The following is a 24,330-nucleotide window of genomic DNA, read 5'->3' as shown; positions in this document are numbered from 1 at the left end:
CCACAAGCCATCGGTCGTCGCTGCGCAGCCCCCAACCCCGACAAAAACCACCGATATGTGCCCCTGGCACCGTTGGTACAGCCAAAGTGTGTCGACCCATAGAAGATGGCATGGACAGATATGTGTAGGTTAGCAGAAGCATGGCAAAAGGTTGGAGCAGCTAGAAGTATCATGGGCTGACATGTAGCAGCGGGGATGTATGACTGATGCGGTTTATAGGCCAAGGAAGGCTCCATAAGGGGCTAATTTGAGGATCAGGTGAAGGGGATGCGAGGTGCAGGCTTTGGGTCCAAGAATGTAGAGCTTGAAGTGTTGAAGAAGCAGGCCTAGATGGCTCATCAAACCGAGCTTCTGAGACCAAGTTATTGAAGGTTGAAGGTTCAGTGTGTTGCAGATTCTTGCGGGACATACAGCTGAGGACATGTGGTCCAAGTGGAAGTCAGTGTATGGGTGTGTAGTGCTCAATTTATGAGCCTATTTGTCTTTTCATATTGCACATAGGAGCCACGGATAGCAAGATATAGCCAGTGGAAGTTTTGCCGGGGGCTAGGTTGGTGCCCACCTGACCACATGGGGATGCATTTGTCCGGAGTTGTGTGCAGATGAAAATTGGCATTTTTACGGCCTCATTTCAGGGGCTCGGAGAATTGTGAAGTGCGGCAAGGTTGGAAGTCGTCGGAGTCTCAGTGGGTTATCAGCACATCTTTGCGGCTAAATGATCGGATCGTCAGTGAACAATTGGAAAGCAGTGCAAAACGTTGGAGTTTTATTCCATCAAATGGGATGTTTTTTGGAGAAAAAAAGAAAGGGCACTTAATCGTTTTAAAAGCCTTAGAAGACTTGGGCCTTGTGGTGCTACCATGTGGTAGAAGACAGTCCCACATGCACGAGTTGGAAGCCGGGTGCCAGGGTATTTCTCCCAAGTAGGGGCGCCCATTTGAAGTGTGTGAAGGGAGAGTGAACTCCTTGGCGATGGCGTGTGGCGGATGGCGCTGTACAGGTGTTGACTGGCGCCGATTTTGGCTGAGGTGACGGTGGTGCCCGTGTGGCGCTACAATCGGTGGCGCGTGCTTGCAACCGGCGGCGGCGGTTGCTGGACAGTGATGACATGGCAACCCTTAAGGGCTTGTGGCCACGCCTGATGAGGCAAAATTTTTGAGGGCAAGGGCCCCCCCCAATAGCGATGTCGCTATTGCTAATAGAGGGGAGGGTTCCCGCAGTAGTGTAGTGAGGTGAGAGAAAGAAAGAGAAGGCGAGTCTGATGCCAGTTAAGGGCAATACAAGGGGAGGGTCCCACGGCCAGTGGTGAAGCAAGGTGAATGGAGAGTTTGAAAGCTTCAAGGGCCAATAAAAAGGGGTCTATCCCGCGTGCCACAAAGGGAAGTGGAGAACCAAGGTCAAGCAAGGGAAGAGAGAGAGAGAATCAGTCCGAGAGGTATCCAAAGGTCCACAAGTGCAAGTACAAGGGTGGCCAAATTGGACAAAGAGAGGTGCCATGCAAAGGTTGTCAAAATAAACTGGGCCAAGTGGTGACAATGCAAAGGGAATTCCAAATGAAGCTGCAAGTGAAGTGCACGAGATGAAAGCTCACCCCTTATTTCTTTTTTAGGTCTCCTAGACACACCCCTATAAAAGGGTGTATATGTTCATTTTTTGGGGCTTTTTGGCCATGATGCTCGTTGTGTTGTGTAGGCTTTAAGGAATTGCCTTTTTGCCGAGGTTGTGCCGGCATGGGATTGGTTGTATATGGTGTTGTTTATGCAAGAGGACCATTCTCTACAGTCTCTGGACGTCATTTCCCCTTACCCCTTCTCTTCTGTGTGTGTGTGTGTGTGTGTGTGTGTGTGTGTGTGTGTGTGTGTGTGTGTGTGTGTGTGGGTGTGTTTAGGCGTGTGTGCCCCCCCGAATTTGGTCGTGCAAAGAGAGATAGAGAGAGGTTTTGTGTGTGTGGAAGGCTGTGAATTGAGCGGAGTGGAGTGATTGAGTTTGTCTGGTGCATTGCAAGGCGTGTGTGCGTATGGTTGTGTGCAAGCGGTGGTTTGCTTGTGGGTAGTGTCGAATTTTGAAGGTGAACTCTAGTGGATTGGGGCGCTGTGTATACCCTGGGCTATAGTGAGGCAGTGTGTTGGGTGCTGGGTGTGTTCCCCTTTACCCCTCTCCATCTTCTGGTGCCCCCACTGAGGAGCTATGTGATGCTCCGACATGCGGTTGAAAGTGGTGTTCTTTAGCCGACAAAGCGGTTGGCTGATGATTGAAGGTTTCGATGGTCGAGTTTGAAGTTGGCAGAGATGGTGGAGCTAGGTTTTGGCCCCATATTTACGAGCGTCGAAGATCTTGAGAACTGGTTAGCAGATTTTGAGTTATGGCTGTTGTCGACGGATGCAAAAAAGTTGCAGACGGTGCCGCTATTGATGCAAGGACAAGCCAAGGTGTGGTTTGATGGTTTAAAGAGCAGTGATCTAGAATCATGGCAAAGATGGCAAAGTTAGTTTCTGGAGCGGTTTCGAGAGGTACGTCGGAAGAAGTTGGTCCAAGGCTGAAGGCAGTACACCAGGATGTAAGTAAGGATTTCTCCATTTTCATTGAGCAGTTTGAAGCTTGTTGGAAACAGTTAGAGGTTGTTACTAGGGTCAAAAGCAACCAGTATTTGAAGATGTCAAAGCTATTAAAGTGCTTGCATCCGAGGATTAGAGAAAAGGTTGAAGACGGTGCGGATACATACGAAGACATGGTCTATGTGGCAAAGATAAAGAGACGAAAGGTAAAGCGGAAGCTAGAGTTGAGCTTACTGAAGCCTGAGGATTATGTGCTTGTTGCGGCGGTAATGTGTTCGGTGGTTCAACCAAGGATGGTTCCACGAGTTTGAAATGCAGAACCTATTAGGGTAAGGCCTACTATTGGTTATGTTCCTTGGAGGTTTCTAGTCCGTGATGTGCATGTGCAAAGGGTGGACGAGCTTGTCAACAAGGAGAAGCTCCATGTCGAGGTGAACCAAGGTGCAAAAGCGGTAGCAGATGTGGAGGTTCTAATGCGAGTTGAAGAGGTAAAGCCTGTTCTAGTGGAAAATTTGCATGAAAAGGTAGCAGAATGCAATCGGGTTGCAGATACCGAGGGTTCAGAAGTTGATAAAGAAAGTGAGCAAAGCGGTGAAGATGGTCAAGCTTTTGTGGAGCAGCGAGCGGATGAAGATGCTGATACGGAGTCGGTATATGATGCCGATGATGAGGATGGTGTAAGTTCGAGTAGCTGGGAGACAAGCGAGGAGAATAGAGTGGATGAATCCACATCCTGTGAGGATGAGGAGACGGAGTCTGATGAATCTAAGCTGGTAAAGGTAAAGCTGCCCTCTTATGTGTTTGATGATATGGTTGTATCCCATGTGCAAGAAGAGCAGGGAACAGAGCAAGCCGATGTGTATGATGAAGACCAAAAGAAGCGGTCTAGGCCTACAGATGATGATATGCATGTAAAGGTGGTGTGTGGTGCCATGCTAGTGGCCATGCTTATGAAAGTAGCGATGGAATATGCGATGGTGGTGCAGCAAGTACAGAATCTTGCATGGAGAGATAAAGCAGTTGTGTCTATGGAGGAAGACGAGGTGGATGCAGTAGAGAACAAGTTTCTCTCTTCCTTGGCAGAGCATGGTGCAATGGTAGAAGAGGTGCTAGAAGAGCAGGTGATTGACGTTGATGAGCAAGTGGTTCTGAATGACTTTGAAGGATCGGTTGACGAGGAAGGGCTCGATGATGCTGGAACTGGATGTGCGGCCAAAGAGGAGGTTGTGATGCCAAAGATGGAGAAGATTTTGATGCGGCAGACATGTCAAGAGGTGGAGAAAGGAGAATCCCAGACAGTGGCTTTGCTTCCATTGAAGATATGTAAGCTATGGTTGATGAAAATGATGGTAGATACAGCTATGCGGTGGCTGGCTCAGCAGGTACAGCGATTTATGCTTGACAACTCCACTTTATTTGGATGGGAGGGAGGGTCAGACATGTGTTGGAGCTTGGTGTCAGGTAGGCTATGGCCAGCCTACACACATGGTGGTCTAGGTGTTGTGGTACGGCACTATGGTGAGCGGTTATAGATGGGTGAAGGATATCCAAGGCAGGTATTTGATCCAGGTGGAAGCTATATGATGCAGGGGGTGGGGCAACCCACTTGAAGGTTTGGCAGTAGGATGCAGTAAAACTGTGTACATATGGTTTTGGTTTTCTCATAGTGTGTGCCAGGTTTTGCAGTTAAAAGTGGAATAAATCTCTTATGTGGTTGAGCATAAATGCTCAACTAGGGGGTGGGCAATGATGGTACAGCCTAAGTGTGTCGACCATAGAAGATGGCATGGGCAAATATGTGCAGGTTAGTAGAAGCATGGCAAAAGGTTGGAGCAGCTAAAAGGATCATGGGGTGACAGGTAGCAGCGAAGATGTATGACTGGTGCAGTTTATAGGCCAAGGAAGGCTCCAAAGGGGATAATTTTAGGAGCAGGTGAAGGGGATGCGAGGTGCAGTCTTTGGGTCCAAGAATGTAGAGCTTGAAGTGCTGAAGAAGCAGGTCCAGAAGACGGCTCATCAAACTGAGCTACGGAGCCCAAGTTATTGAGGTTGAAGGTTCAGTGTGTTGCAAATTCTTGCCGGATAGGGCAGTTGAGGACAGGTGGTCCAAGTGGAAATCAGGGTATGGGTATGTAGTGCTCAATTTATGGAGCCTACCTATCTTTTCATATTGCACATAGGAGCCACGGATAGCAAGATATGGCCAGTGGAAGTTTTGTCGGGGGCTAGATTGGTGCCCACCTGACCACATAGGGAAGCGTGTCATCTGGCATCTTTTGGGTTGCAACAAAGTTTTAGAGCAGGGTACACATCATACGGATCTTGCAGGAATTGATTGCACGTCAAACGAAGCCCGGAGCGAAAAGATATGGAAGTCTGAAGATTGGATGCATTTGTCCGGAGGTGATTGCATATGACAATGGGCATTTTTACGGCCTCGGTTTGAGGGTTCGGAGAATTGTGAAGTGCGGCAAGGTTGGAGGTAGTCGGAGTCGGCTCAGTGGGTTATCAGCACAGCTTTGCGGCTCGATGATCCGATCGTCAGTGAACAGTTGGCAAGCAGTGCAAAGCGTTGGAGTTTTATACCATCACTGATGAGATGTTTTTTGGAGGAAAAAAAAAGTACTTAAACTTTTTAAAAGCCTTAGAAGACTTGGGCCTTGTGGTGCTGCCACATGGCAAAAGACAGTCCCACATGCACGAGTTGGAAGGCGGGTGCCGGGGTATTTCTCCCAAGTAGGGGCGCCCATTTGAAGTGTGTGAAGGGAGCGTTAGCTCCTTGGTAATGGCGTGTGGCGGATGGCGCTGCGCAGGTGTTGAGTGGCGCCGATTTTGGCCGAGGTAGGTGACGACAACTCCCGTAGGGTGCTGTAGTGGTGGCATGCGTTGACGACCGCCGGTGGCGGTTGTTGGATAGTGATGATGTGGCAGCCCTTAAGGGCTTGTGCTTGCGCCTGATGAGGCAAAATTGTCGAGGGCAATACCCCCCCCCCCCCCCCTCCCCCCCAATAGCGACGTCGCTATTGCTAGTAGAGGGGAGGGCTCCCGCAGTAGTGCAGTGAGTTAAGAGAAAGAAAGAGAAGGCGAGTCCGATGCCAATCAAGGGCAATACAAGGGGAGGGTCCCACGGCCAGTGGTGAAGCAAGGTGAATGGAGAGTTTGAAAGCTTCAAGGGCCAATAAAAAAGGTCTATCCCGCCTGCCACAAAGGGAAGTGGAGAACCAAGGTCAAGCAATGGAAGAGAGAGAGAGAATCAGTCCGAGAGGTATCCAAAGGTCCACAAGTGCAAGTACAAGGGTGGCCAAATTGGACAAAGAGAGGTTCCATGCAAAGGTTGCCAAAATAAATTGGGCCAAGTGGTGACAATGCAAAGGGAATTCCAAATGAAGCTACAAGTGAAGTGCACGAGATGAAAGCTCACCCCTTATTTCTTTTTTAGGTCTCCTCGACACACCCCTATAAAAGGATGTATATGTTCATTTTTTGGGGCTTTTTGTCCATGATGCTCCTTGGCTTGTGTAGGCTTTGAGGAATTGTCTTTTTGCCCAGGTTGTGCCGCCATGGGATTGGTTGTACATGGTGTTGTTTATGCAAGAGGACCATTCTCTACTGTCACTGGATGTCATTTCCCCTTCCCCCTTCTCTTCTCTGCTTGTGTGTGTGTGTGTTTCTGGGTGTGTGTAGGCATGTGTGCCCCCCCCCCCGAATTTGGTCGTGCAAAGAGAGATAGAGAGAGGCTGTGTGTGTGTGGAAGGCTGTGAATTGAGCGGAGTGGAGTGATTGAGTTTGTCTGGTGCATTGCAAGGCGTGTGTGCGTATGGTTGTGTGCTTGCAGGTAGTGTCGAGTTTTGAAGGTGAACTCTAGTGGATTGGGGCGCTGTGTATAGCCTGGGCTGTAGCAAGGCAGTGTGTTGGGTGTTGGGTGTTGGCTGTGTTCCCCTTCCCCCTCCCCACTGTCAACCACAGTGCCCCTATGGGCCCGCCATCGCCACAGCTCCAAGGAGCTTGCTTGCACCACATGTGACTCTAGGAGGGCTCACACCCCAGCCCAAATACACTGCCCGTCCACTTCTGAGCCTTGTATGTGGGATTTGCCCGTCCAACACGTGGCAGTAGATGGCCACTCTCTTGAGTGGGGTTGGAAAACCCTTAAAAAATCACAGTTTCAACTTTTTTCCCCCCTTTGCTCCCCACAATTGCCATTCACTGCTCACATACCCGATGGTTGAGCCGTAAAGCCGTGTTGTATCATCATTGCATCGGTCCCGCACCATGTCAATCTCATCGCCTTCTGGCCCTTTTAAGCTTGCTATCCGAGGGTGCTAAAAACCAAGAAAATTATCTCATTGTGCTCCCTAGCACCTCTCGCCAATTTTGACTCGCCATATCTAATTGACCAAGCATCCAATTGAAAAGTTGTCGATTTGTGCTAGCTCCACATGATGCATACTATCACCAAGAACCTTGGTGAGGCCAAAAAAATGCCAGATGGCACGTCCTCCAATGTGTTCACTCACCCAAAGTTTATGGGAAATTTTGCATAAATGACTTTCTTTCCACATCACGGTTGTTAGCATGAGTCTCGTATGTGTGAAGTGATGTGACAAGATGATAGTATATATTATAGTTCTAAGCTTGATTCATTGATATGAGGTCAAACACTCTCTCTTCTATATTATGTGTGCATTTGAAAATAGACAAAAGTTGTTTTACACTACATGTGAAGTTATGGCATATGATTGATCAATGTGATGGAGTTGTTTTGCTTCACGCATAAGGTTATATGGTGATTTTACATGATGCATAAAACTCGGAAGGATAGATGTGGGTGTCTCATGTATATGTGAGTACTAATTTCCAGAGAGAATTCTCGGGGGGGATGATGTGTGGTTATGGTACATCACTTGTATATGGTTAGATGCTTCTAAATTGATGATTTGAAATTATGTTTAGTTTCTTGTTGAACCTATATACATAATGATTTTATCTTTAAGGGCCATGTGTGTTAGCTCTTTTGATTGTAACATGGTTTATGGTTAATGGCTGAAGATCCTTATGGTTATGGTTGTGGAAGCTGGTGTGGCTCTCGGATTAATTTTTTTTGTTGTGTTGTAGAAATATCCATAGCCATATTATGTGCTAAAGTGGTTTTATAGGATGGATGTGTATCACCCAAAGTGTGAGTGCGTGAATGCGGTGCGTGTGCGGAGATTAAGAAGGGTGGAGAGAGAGAGAGAGAGAGAGAGAGAGAGAGAGAGAGAGAGAGAGAGAGAGAGAGAGAGAGAGAGAGAGAGAGAGAGAGAGAGAACACAAGATGTGGGCAGAGCAGCCTCAAGAAGTAAATTAGTGAGTGAAATGCTCCTTATTCTTGTGTATAGAAAGAATAAGGAAGTGTGTATACACAGTGGGTGGTGGTCAGACACCAGACGTTCGGCTTCGGACAAAGGCGTAGCGCCTTTACCCCAACAATCTCCCACTTAAAGGTGATGCACCGATAAGTGAAACCTACTAGCTAAGCTTCTAGTATGTACAAGAAACTAGGTGAGAGACTCTCTCAACCTATGTCCACTGGCTCGCTCTGTCAATCTACACACAGTCATATCGACTCTGGTGGTAGGCTAGTGTGCATACCCACGCTAGAGCCTGCATGTAAATCCCATAGACAACTCGGTATGGTCTGCAAAGCTCCACAAAGCGTCATGTTAGTGTTAGTCACCATACGACTGACTATCCCTGTTGCAAATCCTCCCACTGCAGCTGCTAGATCGGGCCTCAACACTGATAAGTTGAACATGAGACACCCAAACGCTGACAAAATCTGTGCAAACCTGGTTGTACTCGCCTCCCCTGCGCTATTTGCAATCATTGCATCATTAGGACTATCCATCGCCTATGGATGTGTCAACTCTGACACTGGGAAACCTACGTCCCTCTCACCCATAGGCAAAACTATGTGTCCTAGCACCAACTCATCAACCTCTAATATGAGCATGTCAAAAAACTCCATATCTATCATTTGTGTATGTGTCTCTAGGGAGCATACCTGCTCTACCTCTAACTGCACAAACTCTAACAACACCTATTGTGTCATGCTAGAGCATTGCCGCTCTACCTTTGTCTCCGATAGAGTCTACCTGCATGTCCTGCATAGCTATATGCTCTGTCTCCTGAGCATGATGGAGATCACTGGAGAAAAAGACATGTCTCGTCTCTCGGTGAACGCATGCCAGCAACAAAACTAAGACTATACCGTCTTGAACCTCAGACACATACATAGGATATACTAGCCGTTGCGGGCTCCTCTAGCAATCACTAGTGATCCACAATGCATCTGGAAAGACTGCTTTCTAAGCAACATTTGACAGCTAAAAGCTACTAACCGTTTCACAGAGATCAAACTCTGTCTCAGTAGCTGAGGAACATAATGCACATGCCGTAGCGTGTAAGATGCACCACTGGGCAAAGACAAGCAAATGTCTCCTGCACCCTCTATGTCACATGTTGAATCATCAGCAAGTTGTACACAACCAAGTCTCCCACTATAAAAAGTGCTAAACCAGTCACGATCCGGTCTGACATGGAAAGCAACATTGCTACCTAGTAACCATTGTGGAGAAAGTGTGCTATCCATAGACAAATCTGCAAGAGGTACACTGGAGGCAAGCAAGACATCACCGTCACTGGCATAGACTGCCACTGGAATTGCCTCTCTAACATGTGTCAAAACCGTATCTTCATCTTGCATATATCTCCGCTGCTATCTCGTACGTCTGAAACAAATACGTCTAATGTGTCCTGTGTGACCACAATGCCAACAACGCAAGTATCGGCAAGATCGAGACCTCCGTCTCTCATAAGTCATCATTGTAGACTCAATTGTGTCACACATCATGTCAATGCATACGCTCGACCACTATGCTGATCAAGCATAAACACTCGACCACTATGCTGATCAAGCATAAACAAACTAGTAGCTCAATAGTGAAAACCTGTAACCTGCATGTTGTAGTCTCACGCTCGGAATATGCGTCGATGTGAGAACATGAAGCAAAATCAAAGGAAACCTGCAACCATTGCAAGAATACCATAAGTGCACTCCTGCAAGAGTGGATACAAGTGCTAGATAAAGGCGGTGTGCGTCACCATGCTTTGCTCATGTGCGTCGGCCAGTTTCCGACCGCCCATACTTATCTCCTTATTCTTTATATATACAAAGAATAAGGAGCTCTCATCATTCTCACACATATTGATCGATCGAGCGCGTGTGTGCAACAAAGATGGAGAGGAAGAGAGAGAGCATGACACAGGGATGTGGGGTGGAGCTCCCAAATCTTAGTGTATGAGTACAGTGTGAGAATGAGTGAGAGCTCCTTATTCTTTGTATGTATTAAGAATAAGGAGATAAGTGTGGGTGGCCGGACACTAGCCAGTGGACACGAGAAAAGCACGGTGAGGCACACCACCTTTACTGAACATTCTCCCACTAAAAGTTGTGTGCCGATAAGTGGCAAGAAGAGTAGCCTACAACTAGTATATACAAGAGGTGAGAGAAGACGGCTCTCAACCTATGTCCACTAGCTCACTCCAAACATGTGGGTGCATCTGTAACCACTCTAGTGGAAATGCAACATGCATATCGCTAGGGCTAGAGCCATGATGACACTCCTGATGCAGGTATTGAGTGATGATCTGCATGGTTCCACAATGCACAATGCCAGTGTCAGTCATCGCACAACTGAAAAGTCCCACTGAAAATGTACCAACCACATAAGCAAGATCAGGTCTTGAGACCAAAAGGTCAGACATGAGAGACTCGAAAGCCGATGAAACATGCACTATGTGTGCCAACCTATCCCTATCAGCAACCTCAGTGCCATATGCATCCTCATCAGGAACCACCTGACTATGCATCACCGTGTCAGCATCATCTGGCAAAGGCATATCTGCTGAGAATGACTGCAAAACTGAAAGATCGGCACCAATGCAATCACACGCAACTGTCTGAAGGAAATTATCGCCCTCAAACGTATCAAATGCATCATAGAACAATGCATCAGTCTCTAGCTCAACTAATGTCACCTCAACTGATGACTGACCAAGCTATGCATCCCCAGAGATACCACTGTGTCTGCATGAACGTCACCACAAGACAAATGCACAACATGCTCTCCATGCAGCACATCCACAAAAGAGACACGCTTCATCTCTCACTCCAAACATGGCTGCAAATACACAGAGACTACACCGCCTTTTGTGTCAAAAATATGCAAAGGGTATACCAGACCACTCCTAGCACCTCTGGCTATCACCAGTGATCGCCTATGCATCTAAAATGACCGCTCTCCAGCCAATATACAATGTCCACTACTGTGCAATTGACTCACTAAAATGAGACTCTGGCTGAGTCCTGATACATAATGTACATCTTGTAGCATAAGCAATGCAACGCTACGTAAATACATGCATATATCTCCAACACCCTCTATGTCATATGTTGAACCATCAGCAAATTGCACACAACCAAGTCTCCCACTAGAGAAAGACCAAAACAAATCATAATGTGGCGTCACGTGAAAAACTACATGCTCGTCTAGTAAAAAACGCGTATACAATGTGCTATCCCAAGACACAAAGTAGTCTGAAGGCAAGCTAGACTCAAAAGTGGCATGCCCGTCACATGCATACTATCTAGCATTTGTCCTCATAGTAGCACCATGCATCTGCCTCTTCCGCTGCCTCATATGCCTGAAGCAATGGCGCCTAATATGCCCATCGTGGTTGCAGTGCCAACATGTCAATTGTGATCGTGATCAAGAACCACCTCCAACCTGAAGCGTCTCCATATCCATGCCAAAACTATGGCAAACAATGCTCGAGATCACAAGACTCTCCCACCCGAGAGCAAACCCTTGTCTCAAGCAAAGAAGGTGAACGATCAAGCTCATTAGCCTCTGCAATAAAGATACATATCTTGCAAAATTTTGGCAAAGTCTCCTCTGTAACTGGAGCAAAAAAAAAAACTCAACAGTAAATCGCAATGGGGACAACAACAAATGCCCAAATGGCCAATCCGAGAATGTGCTCGTCTGGAATCACCTCACGAAGTCATACATAGAGCCGAACCGCTCTAGCTGGAGTTTCACTCAACGACACCACAAATGACATACATATGTGAGTGAAAAACTGCTACCAAAATGTGTCAATGAATGAACAATGTGCCAGAAAATCGTAGCATACACAACCTGTGTAAAAGTGGGAGTCAAAACTCAACCACTATCAAGAGTAACAAGAACTATACTTGTAGAGTAACACAAGTTCCTGTATGGCTGAAAAATATGGCTGCAAATCAGCCCCAAAACAATCCCAAATTCATCTCTCAATTAGCTGAAGAAATAGGTCACAAACCGTGCCGCAAATTAGCTTACAATTGAGCCATACATAGGCACCTCCAAAGAGGGAGTGATGGTTGAAAATTTGAGCTCACAATGATCCTCAAACCTGCCTATAAACCTGTCAATGTGAGAGCTAAGCTCGATCACAAACTATGGTGAGTAAACTCCAGCCACTATCCCACAAAAGCATACACAAAGCAAAATCTCAAGACACCTGCTATGTCGAAACTGATATGCAAGACAAAACACTGCAGAAAATGTCCTCAACTACAAATGGCAACACATGTGGGAGTACTAGACTCAATCTGTAGGTTGGGAGTCAAAACTAGAAGCTCCAAATGGCCGAGCATTCACAGTTTAAGACCAAAAATGCAGAGCGAAACACGCTCACGATGCACCACTCAAAAGGGAAAACACTACACGTAAATCTTGAGTGCTACAAGCAATCGAAATCTTGATCGCACCAACGATGCACATAAAACGGCTACAAAACTAGTAACCAAAGTGATTGCACGCTCAAAACCATGAGCAACCAAAGCGCATCAAACCGCACTCCAAATGCATTCACCAATCTCCAAATTTTCACATACAATGGCAATCCACACTCGACATACATCAACGGAGTGACCGCTCATAAGAAAGCGCCAAAGAGTTGCAATCCAAAAACAATGCTCTCAAGAGAGCTCACCGACACTTGAAAGTGCTCGCCAAAATGCATGTATAATGGGCATCAACCATGTGCCATAACCATATGCAAACCATCCGCAAAGATCATGAACCCAAGTACAAAATCATTGCCAAAGTGTCCTATGAAAACCTGTGAAAGAAGCTTCACCTGTGTGCTCCAAAAAATTGTGTCTCTCAAGAGACTGCTTCGATGGTGTGTAAACGCCTCCGTGACTCTTTGCCCAAATATACGAAAAAAACTCTCAAACCAAAAGCTCTGCACAAGCTGAAATTGCATCTTCAGCTCAGAATTTATGCACCCACTTGGAGCATCAGCCGTGCTTCCAAAAGTGCATCAAACTCGCGCACTATGCGAAAATACAAAACCTGCAATTTCTGTATACAACCAATTTGAGCTGAATATTACAAAACGGTGAGGAATTTGGAAAAAGATTCTTTTGCAAAGTTGTAGAACACGTCAAAACAGATGAAAGTTTCAGACAGAATATTCAAATTTGTCTTCTACAAGGAGAAAAACAAATTTGAAAACAGTGTTGCTGCGCACAGAGTTTTTAGGGCAGCACCTTCACTTACACACAATCTTTCACATTGTCTTTTTGAGCTTCCACAGGAGAGATAGAGAGAGAGAGAGAGAACACAGGATGTGGGTGGAGAAGCCTCAAGAACTAACTCAGTGAGTGAGGTGCTCCTTATTCTTATGTATAGAAAGAATAAGAAAGTGTGTATACACAGTGGGCGGCAGTCGGCGGACAACGGACGTCCAGCCGCGGACGGCCCCGGACAAAGGCGTAGACCCTTTATCCCAACACAAAGTAAGGTGGAGTGCTCACCTATGTGATGAGGATTTGATTATGGGTTATGGTATTTTGGATTGGATCATGAAGTGGTTTGATGGAAAATGTTAGACATGTAAGAGTAGCTTGATTGCCATGGAAAGGATTGTGTGTGCATAATAAGAGTAGAGACCCTGTATAGCCTGATTTCCTTAGAAAGTTTGTTTGTGCAAGTACACGATGTTATGATATGGTTGGACTCATATGCCATGTTTCTCCTGGTAGCGTTCATACAAGATTAGGATCACATACATCGCTTAGCCTTAGATCAAAGGTTGATGAAGTGGGTCTCTATTGGATTGTGGGTGTTACCCAAATCCTTCTTTTGTGTTAGGCTCATCTACACAATTAGTGTGTTGAGGGTTCAATGACCTACATGGATAACCCATCAAGGATCTTGCCTTGGCTTGGCCTAAACACCAGGTGTAGCACCAATGAGGCATGGAGCCTAAACTAGTATGGTTGGTATTGATATCCTACCACCTATTGGTATTTGGAATCCTTTCAAAGCTCAGGTTCATGGAGGGAGGAAAAACCCCCTCGGCTTATGTGTGCCTTAGGTAAGTTGGAGAGATTGGCTTGATCCCAATGAACTGAAATTCTCTTTGTCCGTAGTAGGAGCGGATGTGTATGGGTGGATCGGTTGACCCCATATAGGGTTGATGCTTCTACTTCACCCTCCACTCTTCTCTCTCTCTCTCTCTCTCTCTCTCTCTCTCTCTCTCTCTCTCTCTCTCTCTCTCTCTCTCTCTCTCTCTCTCTCTCTCTATTCTTGTCAATGTAGAGTACATATATATTCACCCTCCACATGGTCATTTATGCACTCTATTTATAAACAAAATATTCTTGCAACAATGCTAGTCGGCAGAGAGTATGCAAACTTCACCAAATAGGAATGTATCCTCCTCCAACTTGACCTTGAAAAATCTTATAATTGGGTTTCCTAGTTGTACAAAGAAGACTTCATGTTCAAGGCTTTTGGCTTTGGACCCCGCATGTGTCAGATGGTACCCACCCTAGGAGTAGGTAGCTACTCAAAACTTCTCTTTGAAAATAAAGTTGTGGGAACCTTCAAAGTCAAAATTCAAGCAAGGCTATTGTGAGGCCTTGTGACTAGAAATGCTAATATCCTCCAAACCACTGCCTGTAAAGCCTTCTATCCAAGCCCCCTTGACTCTGTATGTCATCAACATGGAAAGGTCTATCATTAGGTCCTTTGTCCATGCACCCATGTGTCCCCGAGACTTTCATCTCATGTCAAGACCCTTGCCCTAACACTACTCCTCCTTAAAGAATAGCTTTTGTTTCAAAAAACAAAAGTGAGAAATTGTTGTCTAATTTCCATTATGTCTTCCAAAGTGGAACCCTCTTCATGCCTATCTTTCCACTCTACCAAAACTTTGTGGCGTACATGATGTCTGGTACATAAAGATAAGAATCCAAAATATGTTCCATGGGATGCACACATGAAGAGGATAATAAATCCACTTTATAGGTGACTTCACCAATGTGTCTAAGAATTTTAAATGGACCATAGTATCGAGGCGATAGCTTGGGGACTGGTCCGGTCTTGAGAGTTTTGGAATGTTCCAGAACACATAGAAAAACTTGGTCACCTTTGTCAAAAGCAACAAATCATCATTTCTCATTATCATACTTTTTATATCAATCTTGGGCTTGTTTAACATTCAAACAAGTAGTCCGTAACATGGACATATGGTTCTGAAGGAAGTCCTTGACTTGCTGGATCTTTTCATTATCTAACCCGATCGGGATGGGTGAATGAAGTTGATAGCCATACATGAACATAAAGGTACTAAATCATGTTGTTGGCGGATATGCCGCGAGAAAATTCTAGCATAGCAAGAACTAAATCAACATACCAAATTGTCGGCCAAGGATGTAGCTTAACCCGCATGCACGTGGAAGCAAATAGATGGTTGACAATCACCTACTCAACCTTCTAAGACAATCACTACTTGAGGAAATCAAACCTGGACATCCTACGTGCTTGTGACTACAAAACAACCTACAATGTTCATGCTACCAAAATCAAGACCAAAAGTGCTTGAATTGCCTCAAAACTCACAGGGGCTACTCTACTTATCTAGAGGTCACTACCCTGTGGACTTTGACCCTATATCTTGCCCATAACCACTTGGTGAAGTAAACGCGTATGAAGGCAGGCAATCTATTATAGGTCACCGATTCTCAAGTTGTATGATCCTAATGTGTAGCCCTACTCGCGGTGAACCTACTGGTATGAAGAACTTGCAAAATAGACACACGATTTGTAAGAAAACTCACTCAGAATCTTGTGGGAGCTCGCCTCGTGACAGAATCGAAACTTTGCAAGCTTGGCATTGGTGTGTAACCCTTGCCGTTGCTAACTCGTTGGTGGTGTTGGCTTTGCAATAGCTGCTCTGTTGCACATTGCACATGTAGCAAAGAGAACTCTTGTTGGGTAAAGGTAGTATGACTGCACTCGGGGACTAGTTAGTGTCCAACCGCCCACATGTGTTCATACCTTATTCTATATATACATATGAATAAGGGGCTCAATCACACATAGTTGACACAAAGTGAACCTCCACCCACATCGTGTGTGCTCTCTTCCCTTCTCTCTCTCACGTGTCTTGTCTTCGCTCCCGCACCCCTGATCACCAACAACTGGTATCAGAGCTGCGGCGGTGGTGGTGCGGTGGAGTATGACAGTGCCTTGAGCTCGGAGCTCGGCTATTGCGGAGAGAGCTTGAGATGCAACAGATCGGAGCTCATGGAAGCTTGAGGGACATTCCCAAGCTTGAGGGGAGAGTGTACTTCATGTATGTATGGTTATTTGCAGCCACACTTGCAGGAGGTTTGCAAAAATTGATTTTTGCAAGTGTGTTTTTTGGCCTAAAAAACACATCTTTGGGCATAACTCCCTCACACGGACTCAGAATTGTGCAATCCAGGACTCTATCCTAGAGTTTTGGTACAGTCCAGACGTGATGGTGGTGCCTATGTGACCTAATTCTGACCACAAAATTTTCTGCAGTATCTGTGTGTATTCCATTTTTTTATTTTTGAAGCGTAGTTGTCGGCATCAGCACTACACGTGGAGTCCTTTCCCACATCGACACAGATTACCTCCTGCTTCACCTTCTTTTGGTGAGTACAGATTAGGGTAGCCCATAGCTTTGGCATGTGTGTGCTAGCAAAGTCGGCTAGCCATAGTAGGTGCAGGGACAGTTTCTCTCAGGTGGGAGCAGTTTTTGGTGGCGTACAGGTTCTCGTCGTAGATACAGGTGGCATTTTGGTTCTTTGATTTGCAGATTGTGAGAGTGTGGTTTGATCTTTTGTGTTTTCCATGCAAGTTATCTACTCGCCATAGATCTGCGGGTTTTGGCAGATATTTGTGAGTGTGTTATGCTCAATGGTTGGATGTGCAGTGTTGCATACGAGACAGGTATACTTTGTTGCCGTCAGAGAGCTTTGTGTACACAGTGTTCTGGAAGTTGAAAGGCATTTTGGCATGTATACGGGCTGATTTTTCAGCCATTGTGGATGCTTATTTGATGCACGGTTAGTGCATAGGCTGGTGCTCTATTGTATTGCCATGTGGTTGAGCTTGTAGTGCGCTTTCCAAACATAATGGTCCCTAATTTATCGAGGCAATAAGGGCTATTTTGAGCATCATTTGTGTCTTGATTTGGCATTGTGGACACACAGGACACATTCAGAGACGTTTTGTCTTCGCAGGATGCGACAGCACAAACATCAGTACAGGTTGGATGCTTCAGCTTTGACTACATCAAAGGAGGCAGATGTTGTGTATGAGGCTACACACGACGGTGAGGTCATTCTTGCTTCCATGTTTACTCCTGAAATTCTCATGTCATGCGATGGCACATTACCTTTGTAGTGGATGCTAGATACTGATGCTTCATTTCACGTCTCGCTGAGATGCGAGTACTTTTGCTCGTATGCTAGCGGTTTGCTTGGACATGTGCGCTTGTCTGATGGTTCAGTCCATGAAATTGTTGGTGCCGGAGATGTTCAGATGTCATTGTCGAGTGGAGCAATGCTAGTGCTAAGGCATGTTTGCCATGTGCCGAGTTTGACTCGGAGTTTGATCTTCGTGAGTCAATTGAGAGACAGTGGGTGCCATGTTGTGCTAAATGAGCATGGTTTTAGTTTGCGTCATGGATAGTGTGTTTTAGCAAGAGGTGCTAGTGTTGATAGCACATATCCAATGCATGTGAGAGATGGCACTATCTTTGTGACATTGTTGCAGTCATGTAGACAACAGATACAGATTTCCTTTGCTAGTGGGTTGCATGATGCTTTGCCTTTGTGTCAGCAGAGCACTGAGGCAGTTGTGTGTGTGCCTACTGAGGTTAAGCAGTTAGAGCAGGCAAGCTCTTGTGCGACACAGCTGGTTGTGCATTTGTCTTGTCGAGACAGTGATATCTCTGGGGATGCACATCTTTGTCAGTCATCAATTGAGGTGACATCAGTTGATCCAAAGATCGATGCATTGTTCTATGATGCATCTGATACGTTTAAGGGTGATAGTGTCCTTCAGACAGCTGTGTGTGATTGCAATGGTGCTGATTTTTTGGTTTTACAATCATTGTCAACAGATATGCCTTTGCCAGATGATGTTGACATGGTGATGCATAATCAGGTGGTTCCTGATGAGGATGCATATGGCACTGAGGTTGCTGACAGGGATAGGTTGGCATACATAGTGCATGTTTTGTCGGCTTTCGGGTCTCTCATGTCTGACCTTTTTCTCTCAAGACCTGATCTTGCTTATGCGGTTGGTGCATTTGCAGTGGGAGTTGTCAGTCGTGCGGTGACTAACACTGGCATGGTGCATAGTGGAGCATTGAAGGTCCTTACTAGTTACCTGCACCAAGAGTGTCATCGTGGCTCTAGCCCCACTGGTACACACCTTGTGTTTATGCTAGAGCGGTTACAGATGCACTCACATACTTGGAATCAGCCAGTGGGTGTAGGTTGAGAGCCGGCTTCTCTCACCTTTTGTACATACTAGTTTAGTCTAGTTTTCTCGCCACTTACCGTCACACAGCCTTCTGAGTGGGAGATTGTTGGGTAAAGGCAGTGTGCTTGCATACTAGTTTAGTCTAGTTTTCTCGCTTGTCTTGTCTTCGCTCCCACACCCCCGATCTCCAACAACTCTCTCTCTCTCTCTCTCTCTCTCTCTCTCTCTCTCTCTCTCTCTCTCTCTCTCTCTCTCTCTCTCTCTCTCTCTCTCTCTCTCTCTCTCTCTCTCTCACACACACACACACACACACACACACAGACATCATCTTCAAGTATGATTCATATCTAATATTTTCGATGCTCACCGTTGGTTCAAGTATGATTCATATCTAATATTGCCGATGCTCAACGTTGGTCCATGTCATAAGTGAAAAAACCTGTATAAAAAGCCTCTTCAAAGGCCTGCATGTGGTAGCTTGGTAAAAACATCAATCTCTTATAGAAGTGATGTAGCACTTGGGGCAACAGTTGAGTGGAGAGATCATACGCCAATTTGAGGAGAGTGTCATCGGTTGATAGTGAGGCGGTCCGGGGCGGGCAACAAGAAGAGTGGCCTCTAGACACCCTTCAAGGCTCCCGTGCTGCTCAATGGGGCTGGGGCACAACACAACACAAACCAAAGCAACAAACCCATCGCCAAATCCCAACTACACAAGGGGCACCACCTAGTTTAAGAGCGAACTAGGACGCAAAAGAGGAGAATCATTAGAGCAACCCACAAACAAGCAAGGAATTACACTAACCCTAACACCAATGGAATACTCTCACACACTAAAACACGAGAGAGAGAGATAGAGAGAGAGAGAGAGAGAGAGAGAGAGATAGTGCTCGGGCTGCTTTGAAACGTATCGGCGATGATCAAGCAAACACAACTATATATTTAAGAAAGAGAGAGAAAGGGGGAGGGGATGCTTGTTGCATTAATACCTTCTTACAAATCTGTCATGACAAATCAAAGTGAGATTAGTACTTGTTCAACATAGCTTGCGTAAATTTCACCACAACACATCACTAGAAAAGCCACCCCAATCACTGTCTTAAGGCCAGGGGAGTCCTCTCCACCTTGTCGCCCTCTTACAGTATGTGGGATTTATGGCTAGATTGATGACAACACCAGAGACAAGCTATCAAGAACTTAAAAAAAAAACCAAGACACTTACGCATCATTGTTATCCATTACTTCACGTTGGAAGGGAGACAAAATATCCAAGATTAGTCCAAATCCACCCTCCTTGATTCAGCGAATGTTGGGCTTACACTAGTAGGAGAAATGATAGATTTCCTACTCTCAATTGAATGATCACTCTCTCTCTTACAATGGCATAGATTTCCCTTGCTAATCCCCTATTACAACACATGCACATGCATAAGACAATGAGCTTCCACTCAAGAGCTCCTTCTAGAGAGGTTGAGCTTGGCTTCTCAAGCTATAGCATAGTGCTCTTGCTTATGGCTTCCCCCCCCTTATGCTAGCTACACCCTCCTTTTATAGCAATTTTGAAGGCTAGGGTTACTCCTCTAGCCATGGTTGGGTTAGATTTTCAGCAATTTATCTAATTTCTTTTGCTTGGAATTATCAAGAAGTTGGTGGGGAAAGAGAGAGGAGAGAAATGGAGGTGATAGGACTTTTCATAGTGGGTTAGTGTTAGTAGAGTTAGTATTAATTTACAAATGGAATTGAATATTTACAATGGGAGTATCCATGTAGGATACAAATAAGGAAGAAAAACTCTTAAGAGGTAAGAAAAGGTGGATTTCTTACAAGGTTGATGCTCCAAGTGTCTTGAGTAGGGCCAATTTTGACGCTTGTTGACGGTCCACTAGCTTTGACGGTACATTTTTTCTCCACTCTTGGCCTTCCTTGGGAGACAAGGTAATTGAAGCTGAGTAATCCACCACCATGATGCTGTCTTTTAAGAGAAGAGGCTGAATTTTGTGGTTTTTTGATAGATATGGGTAATTTGGAGGAGGAAAAATGAGACTAGGTGGTCAATTTTGGAATGGAATTGTGTGTGGGAGGTATGAGTTCACCATGGTTTCTCTTATTCTTCAAGGTTGAGGAGAAGGTGAGTAGTGTGCAGAGAGGAGTGGTGAGAGAGATGGGGATGATGAGTGGAGAAGTGTGTGTGAAAGAGGAAAATGATAAAGTGGAAGAGAGAGTGTGGCTGCATAGCATGGGAAAACTGGGGTCCACTAAAAAAATCATAGCTCACAGCTGGTAGCTCCAAAAATCATGAAAACATTTGGGGTGATTATTCAGAGCGTGGGCTACATTTTCTCTTTTGACCACCGGTCCAAATTCGGAGTGGAGATAGGTGCCAAAATTCTCACCAAAAAACCTGTTTTTTAGGCCTGCAAAAGTCTTTTAGTGGTCCCCTCCTTTGTTGAATTTGTACAATGCATCCAAGAGTGAGCCCCTCCTTTGTCATATTATAATACAAAGCATTCAAGTTGCCCTTGACCCATGCATGGAGGAGGATTATTGGTGAAATAAGAAATATATACATGGTGGGACTAGTGTATGGACTATTCATGGACTTTAGCTCAATGAGCACATGGTGTTAGAATAATGAGTAAAAATAATAATAAAAATATGGAGGAGTTATGGATATGGAAAGATATTGGAATCATATGATATGGTCCCTCCTTGAATTATTTTGGGTGAAAGAGGAAAATGTATGCAAGTAAATAATATAATAAAAGTAACCAATGAGTAGAAATCAATTTTTTGTTTTCACGAGGGTGAGGGTGAAAATGTGGGAGGAAAAATATGAGGTTAGAGTATGTACATATTGGCAAAAAATAAATAAAAATATAATTATGGTGTAAGAGGATGAAAGAAGGTGTACATAGGTTTAATAAAACACACACCTAAGTAGAAATATTTAAATAAAATACCAAAATAATTATTAAAAATCCCTATATTTAGGCCATATATACAATGAAATATTTACACACAAAGAGGCCATAATATACTTTTATTTTTTTATTTTTTTTATTTTTTTTGGCTCACCTAGCCCAGTGACTAGCTAGCTGAGGGTTTTTAAGAAGATATGGGAAAAGTCCCGTGACTCACGCACGCCTATGTACAATGAAATGGTAGGGATAGCCACAGTGTTTGGGTGATTTTGGTAGGGTGAGGTAACTCACTGTGGCAATTACAAAGAGCCGAAAAAACGGCTATCATTAGCCCTCCCCCTGGATGATGGTATATTCATGTACCATCATAGAGCATCTTTTCCAAGGAGAGTGCTTCAGAGTCCTTGACGAGATCTTCATTGTTTGGCCCCTCAGAATTTTGGCTGGAGTTACACTCATGCTTCATGTAACAATACTTACATAAGACAGCGGCCTTTGGACAGATCTTTGGTAGATCCTTTGGTAGAAGGCGACTCAAATAGGGCTTCAAGCGATACCCGTTTACTTTCCTGGAGTGCTCTTTACCATTCAAGTCCATAAGCTGATAGTAACTTGAATTGAAATCCTTCTTGACTATGTATGGCCCTTGCCATCTTGTTTCAAACTTGGCATCAAAACGATTGTCAAGTCGATTGTCATACCTTAGCACAAGCTCTCCTTCCTTGATGCCTTTGTCCTTCAGTTTCTTGTCGTGCGTTTCTTTCGCTTGTGTGGCTTTCCTCTTGTAGCACTCATATGCTGCTTCTCTTTTCCACTCAAGCTCCACTAACGTAAGAAGTCGATCCATCCATACCTCTTGATCATCTTGTGCTCCTTTGCCATGAAGTCGCATTGTTGGAATGTTGAGCTCGATAGGCTGCAAAGCCTCTTGACCATAGACCAAGTGAAATGGTGTGAACTCCGTGGCTTCCCTATATGTGGTTCGATATGCCCACAAAGCACAATCCAAGAAGTCATCCCATAATTTTGTCTTGTTTTGCACCATCTTTCTAATGATTCCTGCAATGACACCATTAGCCTTCTCCACCAAACCATTTGACTGTGGGTAGTATGGTGTGCTATGACGATGTAGAATGTGAAGCTCTTCACAAACTTCTGTGAGCAATCCTTTTCTAAACCCTGGACCATTATCAGAAACAATCTCCAAAGGTGTGCCAAATCTACAACAAATGTGAGTGTAGACGAATTTGCTCACTGTCTTCTCATTTACCTTTGCCACACTTTGTGCTTCCACCCACCTAGTCATATAGTCTACAGCCACTAGAATGTAGAGTTTACCATTTTTTGTCCTAGGCAGAGGACCCATAGCATCAATGCCCCACTTTTCAAAGGGTCCATTTGCAAGCACTATTTGCCTCGGGCCATGCACCAACCTTCTATTTCCATTTATCTGACAAGTGTGACAGCTTTTACACCAATGTTGAACATCCACATGCAAACTTGGCCAAACATACCCCGAAAGCAAAATCTTCTTCACAGTTAATTCTTGGGCAAAATGACCACCACATGCCTCTTCATGCAAACCTTTTAGAATGGCTGGAATTTCCTTGATAGTTGGTACTCGTCTGCACACTTGATCCTTCCCTCTTTGATAGAGGGAGCCTTCTAGGAAGAGATATACGCTTGCCTTCTTCATGAGTCTCCTCTTCTGAGCTTTTGTGAAGTCTGGTGGAAACTCACCCTCCAAAATGTAGCCAATGATGGGAGCCAATGACTCCAATCCCTGGTACCTCGGTTGCTTCACAGCAGCCGCCACCATGATGACCTGCACTTCTTTCTTTACACATGCAACGGCTTGTTGTGCAAGTAAATCAGCATCTTCATTCTGTTTCCTAGGAATATGATATAGTTGCACTTCTTCAAATTGATTAAACAATCTACGAATGGCATGAACTTTTGTCCGTAAGCTCTCATTCTTGCATGCCCAAATGCCTAAAATCTGTTTAACAATGAGAAGTGCATCTCCCTTTACCATGAGGCGTTGTATCCCTTGGCCAATGCACATCTTCAAACCATGAAGTAGAGTGTCATATTCTGCTTCATTGTTGCTAGCTGAACTTGGTAGATTGAACTTCTCTTTCATGACCACCTCTCCACTTGGGTTGAGCAACACTAGCCCTCCCCCTGCTTTTCCTGTGGCTCGACGAAAAGCTCCATCAAAGAACAAAGTAAAAGCATTAGGAATACTTTTTGGTGGTGGCAATGGTAGGGTCTTTACTTCAGGCACCTTAATCTCCTTTTCGTGCACCCTATAAGTGAGAATCCCTGCCAATTGTGCACGCACACTATCTTCTACCTTGAAAGAGTATTGAAACTCTTGCAACTCCATAATCCACTTTGAGATCCTAGTACTAAGATTCATTTGAGATGACACCCAAGGGAACAAATTTTCTGCAGTGAGAATTACAAAAGGTTTTGGTAGCAGGTAGGATCTAAACTTTCTCACCGCAAACATGAGAGAAAGCATCATGAGTTCTGCTTCTGTGTAGTCTCTCTCCAAAGCATTCATGACCCTACTAGCAAAGTAGATGGGTCGCATCCTTGTACTGTGGGGATCTTGTTGTAGCAACACAGCACCAATTGTTTCTTTCCCAGCACTAGAGCTAACAAAGAATGTGTACTCCCAACAAGGAGGCATGAGTGTTGGTAGCTCTGACAAAATGACTTTAATGTTACAAAAGTACTCTTCAAGCTCATCAGACCATGCAAATTCTACTTGTTGTGTCAACTTTTGCAAAGGGTGAAGTAACTCCGAGGCTAAGTGAATGAAGCGTGACATATACTTCACCTTTTGAATGAATGAGATGACCTCCTCAAGACTCTTGGGTGATGGTAGCTCAATAAGAGCCTTTGCCTTCGAAGGATCCACTTCAATGCCTTTGTAAGAAA

The sequence above is a fragment of the Adiantum capillus-veneris genome, chromosome 12 (assembly GCF_014529385.1).
Source record: "Adiantum capillus-veneris isolate H3 chromosome 12, ASM1452938v2, whole genome shotgun sequence".
Lineage (NCBI taxonomy): Eukaryota > Viridiplantae > Streptophyta > Polypodiopsida > Polypodiales > Pteridaceae > Adiantum > Adiantum capillus-veneris.
Note: the sequence above shows the minus strand (reverse complement) of the source record.